The sequence below is a fragment of the Tiliqua scincoides genome, chromosome 6, assembly GCF_035046505.1.
Source record: "Tiliqua scincoides isolate rTilSci1 chromosome 6, rTilSci1.hap2, whole genome shotgun sequence".
Taxonomy (NCBI): domain Eukaryota; kingdom Metazoa; phylum Chordata; class Lepidosauria; order Squamata; family Scincidae; genus Tiliqua; species Tiliqua scincoides.
The window spans coordinates 62,376,314-62,390,056 of NC_089826.1; positions in this window are offsets into that span (position 1 = coordinate 62,376,314).

Below are 13,743 nucleotides of genomic sequence, written 5' to 3' on the forward strand. Positions count from 1 at the left end.
GAACGCAGCAGCCTACCTTGGTCACTTTTTTGTTTCTTGTTAGGCTTTAGCTATTAATCATTTCTGACTATGTATAATGAAGCCTGTTCCTTATTTGCCTCAGGACAAGCAGGCACAGACAATTTTCTGAAGTAGGAAGGAGCAATTCTTTTTTATGGAATAAAATAAGCTCAGTTTAACTGATCAGACACCACTGAACAAATTGTCCCATCTACAATTTCATCCCAGTAATTTCATGTGCATCTTACATCCTTAGCCTGCAGGTCTTTTCAATGTGGTTAACAATCTTTTAAAACATAACCTCTCCATAATACCGCAATATAAAAAATGTCAATAGCCAAAAATAAGCAATTGGCAGGGATTTAAGATCACCTACATATTAATGTCCCAATCCTATTCCCCACCATTAATGTTGAACATAACATGTTCACATTTTCATAGTGAAAGTAGAAAGGTTAACCCACCCCAGAGGTCTGAACATCATCTGGTGGGTTCAACTTTTCTTATTGGTTGGTCACGGGGCAATCATCACACTTGGTTTCAACAGAAATTTGAAGGTGCAGTGGTATTGGAAATGATGCCAAATGACATTAATATGGAGAGGTCCTCTCCTCAATATTTTCTTTAAAATCTCTTTTTATGTAGGCTGTCTTATTATGTTGTAAGTGGCCATTTACCTGCTTGCTATCCTTTTGGAGACATTACAACCAGGTGGAGGTGATCCACATGGAAAATACCTTTGTGCTGGTACAGTGTGTACAAAACTCATAATTGGGGTGCTCACTTTTTCTCTGCAATCCTAAACACACTTACTAAAGCCCTATTGAATTCAGTGCAACTTCTGAGTATATATTCATAGGATTGTACTGTTAAACTTAGACATATTCTCCCTCTGGGCGGCAAAGAGAAGATGATCCTCTGATCACTAGTCTCTCTTCCCAAAAAGAGGACAAGTCATCCTACTCTTTAAGCAAAAATTGTATATGCATGTCTCTGACTTTAAAAAATTACATTAAAAAAACCAACACAGAAGTGACATTTCTCTTAAAAATGGAACCTGAATGTCGGGGAAGTGTATCTGTCACTTTGATTAATACTGTTTGTGTTTGCATGGAGCACCAAATCATTTACTGAGGTTAGAGTTGCTCTGAGGATGATAATTGTGCGTGCAAACAACATCTGCTCTGAAGTAAGCGGATGCCTGGAAAATCATGGCAACCGACTTGGTCCCTGGCGACCTCTGCAGTCACCCCTGACACCTTGGGGACACTGCAATAAGATCTAGAAAGCCAAACTCATGAAACCAGGAGACATATTTTTTCATTACTAGAAAACATACACAAGGATCTTCTAAGCCTAAACATTCAAACAAAAGCCAAGTAGGAGAAGCTTCATAAACACAGAATGTGATGTTCTGTGTTTTTTTTTTTTTTTCCAGAATCACTACAATGCATGTTTCTTGAAGGGTACAATATTCTATTGGTGTATTGATGCATGATTATTTCCGAAGCATGGCATTGTTCCTTGATCTAATCTGAACTCGCCAGGTGGTTATTACTATTCATGTCAAGTCCTGTGCAGCTATATTGTTGTATTGATTCACCTCATTTCATATATGATTCTTTATGTAAATTGCCAAGCAAGGCAAGAAATAGATAATTCTCAATTTACCGCATTAGCTCAAAGTTAGATATACCTTGTCTGACAAAAATAGGTAAGCTTTATTTTAAATTGGGGTACGCATGGCCTGTTTGCCTCAACTACAAAACTAACAGCAAGGAAATTTATACAGGTCTGTGGGTTTCTAATTTTCCAAGCATACACTGCAGAAAAGGACAAATAGGACGAGCAGGATACGATCAATCTATTTACTATGAGATGCTGTCGTAGGGATGAGAACGCTCTCAATTGCCCCCTGCCAATTTCCCCCAAAGCTCTCCCTGGGGATTTGCCAGACGTTGACCAGCTTCACTGCTCTCCTTCCATCCTCACCATTACAATAACTTTGTACTTTGTTGTAGCCATCGAGACTGGGTAGGGGATTTCAAGGGCTAGAACACACAATTAACAGACATGGCAAGCATCATTTTACTGAAGTAAGAGTCAAACAGAAAAGAGGAATTACAGTCCAGAGTAGGATATGAATGAATTCATACCCACCCCATGGAGATTGTGAGTGACCTGGTTAGGAATTTCTGCCAGGTTTAGTGTCAATGCTTTAGATACAATTAAAATTGACCCATTTGTGCCAGTCCAGATTGTAGTCATGATGTTCCAATAGTTGACCATGATTAAATGGGGGAAGAGTCTTTGTGAAAAAGAATCTTCACCCCTTTAGTGACTTCCCAAATAAGGAGTGGCATCTGCAATTGGTCAAGTTAGGCACTGGCTCAGAGCCCAATTCTATTCAACTTTCCATCACTGATACAGCCATGCCAATGGGGTGCATACTGTATCCTGCTGTGCATGGTAGTTGCAGTGGCTTCTTCAATGTAAGGGGATGTTTGTTCCTTTAACCCGGTGATTTTCAACCTTTTTCATCTCATGACACACTGACAAGGCCACTAAAATTGTCAAGGCACACCATCAGGTTTTTTACAATCGACAAGGCACACCATGCTGCCAGTGGAGGGCTCACATCCCCATTGGCCCTCCTAATAAATGACCTTCCCCTGAATTCCACTGGCACACCTGTGGACCATTCGTGGCACACCAGTGTGCCACGGCACAGTGGTTGAAAATGACTGATTTAATCTGTAGCATAGCTAGAGTGGGTGCAATGCACCAGGGACGCAATTCTAACGTGGGGCCTGGGAGGGTTGCAAATGTGCCGCAAGGCACGTTTGCACCTCCTTGGGAGGAAGCCAGGCTGGTGCTCCCAGAAGCGCTGATCTGCAGAGGCTGACGGAAACCTCCACACTGGCTTCCTCCCGTTGCCTTGCATTGGCTTGGATGAGCTGATGCAAGGATAAAAAGTAGGCATGGGGGAGGTGGGGAGGAGGAGGAGGGAGGTGTTCCTGGGCAGGGGGACGGCAGGCGGTGAGCAGCCCTGGGGACAGGCGGGCAGGGAGAGGGAGGCGGGGCTGGGATCCAGCAATTATGTCGGATCCCAACCACCATTCCCAGTGAGAACAGAGCTGCTTCAAGCCACTCCAGTCTCTTCGGACTTGTGCAACTTCCAGAGGTGGCACAAGTCTGAGGAGACCCATTGGAGCCAGCAGCCCTTGCCCAGGGGTAAGGGAAAAAGCTTGCCCTTGCCTCTGGCTAAGCCGCTTCTGGCCCCCATCCTGTGCTGGATACAGCAACAGCCTCCGCGCTTGCCTGTTCCAGCACAGGATAGTATTGTGCTGTAAGTTTTGCAAGCTCCCCCTCCCCCCTACGGAGCCATTCTGGGTAGCTGACACAAAATGGAGGCATTTCTTTGCATCCCCTCAAACTATGCTGTTGGGTAAAGGAACAAACTTTCCCTTACTTTGAAGAGGCCTCTGCAACTGCTGTTCACAACAAGATGCAGCATGACTGCCTCAGCGGTGGGTATACTGAGGAGAGACACGTTGTTGGGGGAAAGAAAGGCAAGCCATGAAGGTCTGAGTGAACATTCCATGCACACACAATGGCCCTACCACATTACTTGCCCCAAGCACTATGCCACCTGGTTCTGCCCCTATTTGTACACCCTGCAACTAATGGGCTATTAAGATTCCCACCATTTTTCTGGGGAAGACAAAAAATTGTAATATGATTTCTTTTTTTTCCATTTGAGATAGATTTGGGCTTGTTTTTGTGTGTATTTTAAAGAGATCAGGAAACATTTGGCGAAAACCGACCAAATTGTTTTAGGAAATAAGCAATTGCTTTCAACGTTTTTCAGGTTGAGTTGTAGGCAACCTTCAGTCTCGAAAGATTCTGATATCGTGCTCTAAATGGGGGTTCTGGCACAGCATCTAGTGTAGCTGAAAAGGCCAATTTGGGAGTGACAATCCCTTCCACATCGGGAGCAAGTGCAGTCTGTCCCTGGTCTGTCTCCCTGGCTATGGGCCTTCCTTCTTTGCCTCTTTGCCTCAGTCTGTTGGCCAAGTGTCTTTTCAAACTGGGAGAGGCCATGCTGCACAGCCTGCCTCCAAGCGGGACGCTCAGAGGCCAGGGTTTCCCACCTGTTGAGGTCTATTGCTAAGGCCTTCAGATCCCTCTTGCAGATGTATGGTCCAGTCAGCTCCAACTAAAGTATGTTTCTGTAGTTGTTAACAACTCTGAAACAATTATCACACTGCAGGGCTTGTCTTCCTTGGCCTTCTTTTATGGGAATCTGAAAATGAGATCTGACTGCATTGCTAATCAGCTGTAGAAGAGCCATTACATCAACACTGCAGAGCTATTTAGAAAGACAGTAAAAAAATGAGTAAATAAAACATGGGTTCTCAGCACTGCTAGCTCAAGCTGGACAAAAAGGAAGACTCTTACTGGCATGTATCATATCATCTTCAATATCAAAAGTGCTTTTTAACAGCTATAAAAAATATCAGCCCGAAAGGCTGATGACATAAATGCCGACTACATCATTTAGTGTCCCTTTTTCTTTCTGAATCGATCTAGGAAGTTTATTACTTACCAAATGTACTGATTTGACAGGACGGCGCCGGTATAAAGCCTCCAGTATTTATACTCTGTTTAACTGCAGCCCCCAGGACCAGTGGCGTAGCTGGAGGGGGGCGGAGCACTCAGCCTGGCAGGGAGCCTCAGCGCAGTGGGCAAGCGGCCCCCGCTTTGGAGCCATTCCCGGCAGGGGGCAAAACAGAGCCATACGGAATGGCTCCCATGCCAATGATTACACCATTGCTACTTGTTGTCCTCCATTCCAAGCTTGTCAAAGAGTGCGCAGCTGTGAGATCTATGTTATGACATGTCCTTGTTCCAGCAGCCATCACACTATGCAGCTGCCATGGCCACCCCCCATTTCACACCATCCTCTTATTTCTGCAGTAGGTACTTTTGAAAACAACACAGTCCTGGAACGTGCTGGAATCCCTAGCATGTATTCACTGCTGAAACAGAGACGCCTGCGTTGGCTTGGTCATGTCGTGAGAATGGATGATGGCCGGATCTCAAAGGATCTCCTCTATGGAGAACTCGTGCAAGGAAAGCGCCCTACAGGTAGACCACAGCTGCGATACAAGGACATCTGCAAGAGGGATCTGAAGGCCTTAGGGATGGACCTCAACAAGTGGGAAACCCTGGCCTCTGAGCGGCCCGCTTGGAGGCAGGCTGTGCAGCATGGCCTTTCCCAGTTTGAAGAGACACTTTGCCAACAGTCTGAGGCTAAGAGGCAAAGAAGGAAGGCCCATAGCCAGGGAGACAGACCAGGGACAGACTGCACTTGCTCCCGGTGTGGAAGGGATTGTCACTCCCGGATTGGCCTTTTCAGCCACACTAGACGCTGTGCCAGAACCACCTTTCAGAGCGCGATACCATAGTCTTTCGAGACTGAAGGTTGCCAATACCACTTTTGAAAAGAAAAGTTTTCTTAATTTCTGACTTATTGCCCTAAAATCACTGGGGAAAATTTCATAGGTGTTCACAAGTCATTTAACATTATTTATTGCCCATCATGCACATGCTCGGTTTTCATCCCATTTGTAACATGGTAAACTTGCTTGGTATTTGCAGACTCCAGGGTTTGAAGTGCCATTAAATTTCTTAGGTAGAGAAATAGTAGTTCTCACTCCTGTCCTCTGTTTTGCAGTTGTGCGGGGTAGGAAATGAAGTTATATTCTCAAATAAATGAGCTGCCAGCATAAAAACTGCTGTTTATAAACAGGTATTATATTCCCCTTAACAGAATGCACCGTCTTCACTCCTCGTCCCCATTTTGCATTAACTGGGCCCTGTGAAAATATGTTGGACATGACTAAGGAAAAGAACAGTTAAATCATTTCTAATTTAATAATGGGGTCTGTGCATCATGTTGTTTTGCAAAACAGGCATTTTCCAAAAAATTATGAAGGAGCCTATTGTGCTATTAATGCTAATTGGTGTTAGACCTTAGTAATGGATGTTAAACCTGGTGATTGGTATTAGATAATCTCTTATGATATTTGAAACTAACTGCTAATTCATCTTGACATCCTAAGAATTTTTTTTGCATTTTAACCCATTTCTGCCCAGCCCACAGGTGTACACATTTGATCCCTGTGGTGTATATGCAACACTGGGCAGAAATGCTTCAAAGCAATTGTGGCTGAATGGGTAGAGACTAGATCAGCCATTTTTAACCTCTGTACCATGGCACACTGGTGTGCTGTGAGTGGTCCATAGGTGTGCCACAGGAATTTGGAGGAAGGTCATTTATTACTAGGATGAATGGGAGATGTGAGCCCCCACTAGCAGGGTAGTGTGCCTTGTCAATGGTCAAAAACCTTGGTGGTGTGCCTTGACAATTTTAGTGACCTTGTCAGTATGCCATGAGATAAAAAAGATTGAAAATCGTGAGATTAGATTATCCTGAAAGGAATCATGTGATTAGTCCAAATGAATCCATGAAGGATGGTGTAGTGATTCTGGAAGATACGGTTCAAATCCCCACTCAGCCATGAAGCTACCTTGGTGACTTTGGACCAGTCACTCTCTCTCTCAGCCTCACCTACCTCACAGTTGTTGTGAGGAAAAAAGAAAGGGAGGAACTATGTACATCACCCTGAGCTTCTTGGAGGAAGGGCATTATACAAATGTGATAAATGTAATAAATAAGAAGGCACAAGGATAGTGCTAGCAGAAAGGGAAAAGGGCTTTTTTAGGACCCTGCCCTTCCATAGCTACGGAAGGAAAGTAAGCACTATTAGTGAAGGAAACTGCCTTTGTATCCTGTGTGTAGCAGTGGCATACCTAGCGCATTTGACACCCAGAGCGGATAATTTTTTAACAAACCCCCTCCTATATTTTTAACACCACATCCTCCATTTGGGGCTATTCTATTCATCCTAGCAGCCAGCAAGAAGGGAGAGAGGCTTTCCATGTCGCTTGCCTATTGGTCCTTGAAGGAAGGACCAACAGGCAAGCTACACAGGCAGCCCTCTATATTTGACTGTGCATGAATAGAATAGATCAGTGATTTTCAACCTTTTTCATCTCACGGCACACTGGCAAGGCACTAAAATGGTCAAGGCACACCATCAGTTTTTTGACAATTGACAAGGCACACTGTGCTGTCACATTCCCCCAACAGCCCTACTAATAAATGACCCTCTCCCAAATTTCCATGGCACACCTGGGGACCATTCACGGTACACCAGTGTGCCATGGCATGGTGGTTGAAAATGGCTGGAATAGATCCTAGCAGCCAGAAAGAACAGAGAGGGTTGCCTGTGTTAGCACTGCCTTTTGACTGGCACCACCCCCCTGCCCCCCTGCCCTGCCCCATTGCCATACTACTGCCACTATTAGTGTATAACATGTGCAGTTGCCTTGCAGCATCTTACTAATCAAATCTGTGGCTCCACAAGTGATGTACTCCCCACTTCCATGAGAAGTCCATGCTTTGACTACTTCAAGAATGGTGGGTTGTATTCTTATGCCTTGGACCACATAGTTCTTATAGCTCCTTGTAATATTGCATTTTTAAAGCTCAGAGGGCTCGAATTGGCCAGTGCCTGGATGAATTTTGCTGAAGTTACATATAAGCCACTTAAAGTTTCAAAGGGGGGGGGGGTGCTATAAAATACATAAATAAATAACTTTTATTGATTTGGTAGAACTTTCTTTCAGGTAAGCAATCCTATCAACATTATTCTTTTTTATTTAATTCTGTGATAGTTCTGACTTCTAATTTTTATTTCATCCACTCACTCTATTTTATTAGTTGAAAATGAAGACCACAGTATATTGAAAAAGGTGACATTTATTTTCCAAGTGTTAGAAACTCTTATTTGGGACTAGTGAGAAAGCATTTAAAGATTTATTGACAATTCAGAAAGCCAGGGCTTCGTTATCTTTTGTTGAACACATTTGGAAGCAATGGAAATTGGGGGTATAAAATGCTAGAATAACGAGAATAAATATACAATTGCCATATCATTTTAGTGAAGCTATCTAGAGTGATTTCCACCATACATATCTTTGAAAAGGTGATAATTAATCTTTAAAACATCCACTTAGTAGTAAAATGTCAAGAAGAGTATGTGCTTTCCATACAAATTCTTGTTTGGTTCTATTACAACAGTAAACAAAGGAATGAGGTAATTGTTTCATCTGTTGATATCCTATGAAAGGAAGACCATATTAACAGCACAACAAGAGGGGTTTCTGCTATGTTTAAACTACAGGTTGAGCCTCATTATTCACATGGGTTCCCAGAACTCACATGGATGGCAAAAAACGCACTATAGCAAATCAATTTAAAAAAACAAAGTTTCTTTTCTTGGTGATTTAAAAACAGCCTTGCTGACCTTTGCGATGTAAGATAAGAGTCATTAAGAAGACAATCCATCAGTTGTCTGCTTCACTCAGTCCCTCCTTTCACCAATGCAAAGCGATCACCTTTCTTTCATGTACTCAGGGGGAAGGGAGGGGTCGCCTGGAGGGAGAAGGATTGATGAATTCTCAGCCAGCTGCCCTCTCTCTCTCTCTCTCTCTCTCTCATTAAGGAGGCTATTGTTAAAGGACTGTTCAGTTTTTTAAACTGATTCTAAAGGGATGCATTTTTCCGCTTCTCCAAGGATCAGCACATTCCTTCTCATTTGCAGGGGCCATTCGTGCTGAGTCAAATCTGTGTATTAAAAAATCAGTGTATAAATAGACTGGACCTGTATTCTCATTGGGGGGGGGGGGGAGGTGGCAGCAGAGCAAATGAGTGGTGAGCTGCTTGGAGGAGGAGGCAGATTTTCCCCTCCCCCATTTTCACTTTTTTAAAAGCCCGAGTGTGACATCACTTTCAGGCATCCTTTTGAACTCGGCACTGGACTAAACGATCATTAGCTACACACTGCTCACCTGGATTTTAAGAATATTTGCCAGAAGAGTAAAAGTGGAAGGGGCCGTAGTACATGGTTGACATGTATAAAGTCATAGGTTGAATTCCTAGCATGTCACGTTAAAAGCTATTGCAGGTAGCACAGCTAGCTGGGAAAGGCCAACCTTTAATCTCAAAGGTATTTGAGCTGATGCTTCAAGGTAGATGCACTTGGCTAGATGGACAAATGGTCTCATTCATTATAAGACAAATTATAAACAGCCCAATCCTAACCAACTTTGCAGCACTGATGCAGCTGTGTCAGTGGGGTGCATGCTGCATTCTGTAGTGGGGATAGCCATGGTGGCCTCCTCAAGCTAAGAGAACATTTGTTGCCTTACCTTGGGGCTGTGTTGGCACTGCATTGGTACTGGAAAGTTGGTTAGAATGGGGCTGTTAATTGGCTCATAAGTAGCTACTACATGAGTGATGTTTTACTTATTTTCATTCCTCCCATTTCCACGCTCTCCTCAAATAGTGTCAAGTGCACAGAATTCTAGGGGGGAAAAATGGCTGCGCACAAGAACTTCAGAACAAGACAAGGAATCAGAGGCCACTCAACAAAACTTGCTGGTAAGCTGCAATGGCAGCTTTCTTGAATAAAAAGGCTCTCATCCATATGTTTCCAGGAGAGCTGCTTTTGAAAAATTTGGCAGACTTTGAAAAACATATTGTCCGTGTCTTCTCAAGGATCACTGGTAACATAACCTAAAATACACAGAGCATGAAATCAAGGAGATCGACAGGGTTTCAATATATGCAGCAGCACCAAATATAGCTTCACAAAACTGGAAAAGCAGCACAGCATTTCAAAAAAAGTGAAAAGTTAAACAAATTTCCCTTTCTCCCAGGAGAAACATCAGATTTTCAAGGGAGTGTGTTTCAGCATTCTTCTCCAGACAGAACTTCTGAGAATTTGCAGGCCATGGCACAGAGGAGTAGGTAAGTAAAAATTACCTCTTTGTCACATCATAGTCTCTGGCAGACCACTGAGATTCACCCCAATCTGTCCTTAACCACACCCTGGCCTGGCTCAATCTCTGCCCTAATCCATCCATCCCTAATGCAGCCACCTGAACTGCACCAACAGCTGGTCTGTAGCCTGCCACTGCCAGCACATGGAGCTTATCTGCTACTGTGCTGTTGGCCACAGTCCATCAGAGTGGCTGAGATCCTCCCTCCCCCTGAAATGTCCTGGTTTGGTCTGCTTCACTCTTCAAACTGCCCACAATCCTCCCATTCCCCCCCCCCCACTGATTTACCAGCACAGAACAGAGGCAGTTCAGCAGGGTACTGTCACCTGTGCAGTGATCGCTAGGGTGGTGTGGGCCAAGGGCATGTCACCACTACTGGCCAAAAATTTTTAAACTCTTGGTATTTTTGAATAATGCCATCCTGTTATATACCAATCTATGCATAATTTCATGCAGAATGCAGTGAAACAAACCATGTTCAAATATCTCTGTTTCAAAGGTTATAGCAAAAAAACAACAACAACAAAACCAGTGGAGGTGGGGCAATGGAACATTATCACACCCACCGCCTGGTGTATTGCCCTGCCTAGTGCATGGAAGGAAGCCTATAATAGGGGTGACATACTGGCCTCCCACACCGTGACACAAACCCTATTGACGCCACTGCAGCTGTGCATGGCCTCTGGCCATTTGCCCTGGCAGGAGTAGCCTGCAGAACAACAGAGCAACTTTTACACTGTTGTAAATTCTGGAACTGATGCTGATGGATTGCAAGATAGGATGGTACTGCCCAAATATTAACTTCAGGTACTGTTGAGAGTGTGCTAGGAATGTAAAGCTTGTCCATTAAACTCTTTTTTTTTCCCCATTATGACAAGTGAAGGACTGAAGGGGAAATACTTTACTCCGTTAAACTGAAATATAAAACTAAGTTCCCCATGTCTCCCAATTTCAATTTTAAAATATTTTTACAAGGATCATTTTAACTATGGTTGAGGAAACCTACTCCTGGTATTTGAAAAAAAAAAAATGAGATGATTTTGCAGTCAAAAAATCTCCATAATTGCAGGAGACAAGCAAAGACAGGGAAAGAAAGGTATTTCGGACATGAAAAGGAAGACTCCTGCAGGAAAAAGAAATTGTCTCTAAAGTTATCAGCTGTAGGGGGAAAAAATGTATGTTGTGATCTCTGGCCAGCTTTGAGAAAAATGTTTTATTGCTGATAATACAGAGTTCTGTCTATTCTCTAAAGAAGTAGAATTTCTATTCCTTGGGAGAACTGGAAGACAGTATTTTTAACTGGTGACTGAGGAGGCTAATTTTAAATGGCATTTAACATAGATTAAGTAATGAATTATATTTAATAAGGGACTATTTTTGAATATTAAAAATTGTGCAAAATTGATGCGATGTGACAGTTTAAATGAGCCCTTGCAAAGTTCACCATCGAATTAGTCCATTGTAAGTCTATTAAAATGGAATTCTTCTATTCACCAAATATGTCTGTGGGGCAAATTTTGTAGTTCCTACTTAGTCTGATCATGCCACTTTTTCCATTAGAATTGTGTAACTCTTCTAGGAACTAAGGCACAATTCAAATACATTTTTGCACAGTAGGGGGTCTTGAATTGGTAACTTACCATTTCATACAGAGAGCTAAGCCTACGTCAGTGGTTCTCAAACTGGTGGGTCGTGACCCACCAGTTTGTGTAAATATGCCTCGTTCCCTTTAAGGGGCAGGGGCAGGGGCAGGGGGAAGCAGCAAAGCAACCCCCAGGATCGCGCCCCTGTGGGGGGAGGGGGGCAATTTTTCACAAACCATACGTGCTCCCAGGGTCCAGAGGGTGTGGGGAGCCCAGTGCAGCGCTTGCAGGACTGTCCACAGCTTGTAAACAGTGAAAGTTCAAAGTGTGACGAAACCGGAAATTCCACTTCCGGTTTAATCAAGCTTGGAACTTACAAGTCTTGGAGAGCCCTGCAAGCGCTACGCTGGGCTCCCCGCACCCCCTGGACCCTGGGAGCACATATGGTTTGTGAAAAAATAGCTCCCCCTCCCCCCCCCCCCCCGCAGGGGTGCGATCCTGGCGATCGCTTTGCTGCCCCTGCCAAGACTTACCCCAGGAGTAAATCTCCAGGGAAGTTTGAGAACCACTGGCCTACGTTACAGTTGCATCTTGATGAGATCATATCCTCTGCTGATGGATTCAGGAAAGCAGGAGTGTTTGAGTCTCCAAAGGGTACAAGCATACATAGGCAGGTACCAACTTCATGTGTTGATAGTTTCATGTCAGAAGGGTCCATTCTTAGATCTTCGAACAGCACAATCCTAACATGTCTACTCAGAAGTAAGTCTCACTGAATTCAATAGAGCTTACTCCCAGGAAAGCATATCCTGGCAGGAGGTCTGGCTCAGTTGGTAGAGCTGCCACCTTGTATGCCTGAAGATCTGAGGCTGCCAGTTCGAAAAAACCGGAAGTACCCGAGAACTGACGACACGCTGATATACTGATGAGCTGACCCTCAGTGGCAGAGAGGAGTTGCCGTCAAGTGGAGCATGGGAGGCGAAGGGCCAGAGAGAGGCCAGACCAGGAAGGAATCCAGCTGGAACAGGGAGTTCTATGAAAGACTAGAACTAGTCAATTGTAAAAATCCCTGCGGGGGTTTAGAACAGCCTGCCTATGTAAACCACCTTGGATTAAAGTCTGAGGAGAAATCTGACAACCAAAGAAAGGCGGTATTTAAATACCTGTATAAATAAATAAATAAATCTAGGGTTGCAGCCTGAGTGTTTATGAGGGCCCATAGCGCCTTTACGTTTACAGCACCCTCAAAGGAAGGAGCGCTGGAGACAGTTGGCATGGAGATGGGTAGCACTGCTGTCTGGCGGTGTGAGCTTTCAGAGTGGGGGGAGACGTTCTGAGGCAGGGGAGGGTGGGATGGGCTGGAGCAGGGGGAGAAAGGCCTGGGAAGAGGGACTGAGACTATCAGAGGCAGTGGTGTATCTAATGATTGTGTAGCCCACTGCCAAGCTCAAAATGTTGCCCCGGAAGTGATGTTACAACCAGAAGTGACATCACACCTGGACTTCTTAAAAAGTGGAAATTGGGAGGAACCCACCTCCTACCCCCAGCTGCTCACCACTTGGTCTGCTGCCTCCCCCAGTCAGCGGCATAGTTAAGGCATCTATCTGCTACCCGGATTCAAAGAAGATTTTGCAGCCCCCCCCCCCCCCGCATGATAAAATCAAACTTAATTAAGGAAATAAATAAAAAGTTATTGGTTCCAGGCTGTATCATAATAACATCTCATTGACACTCAGAACAATCAGTCTCATCGGTCGGTTTGGAGTTAAGCAAATCCACTTTTTGTTCCACAAGACAGTTGTGATTTCATTTTCTGGTTAATTGGCCATAACTTTTGATAGAATACAGATATTCCAGTGCAGTTTGTTTCATTGCACTCTGCATTAAATTACCTTTCCAATGATATATAACATGATGGTATTATTCATACAAACCAAGATTTTCACAATTTTGGTCAGTAGTGTCAAACGCAGCTTGTTGCCCCCCCTAAAGCTTGATGCCCGGTGCAACTGCTACCCCCTGCACCCTCTTAGCTATGCCACTGATCAGATGCCTCCTCCACCAGGCTTCTGCCAGATCCTATCCACCATGTTGGGCTGAAAAGGGCTGTGCCCTTACTCGGGGGAGAGGGACAAATGTCCCCTTCTCCCAGGGAGACTTCAGGTGGCTTCCCAGTGCCCGCAGG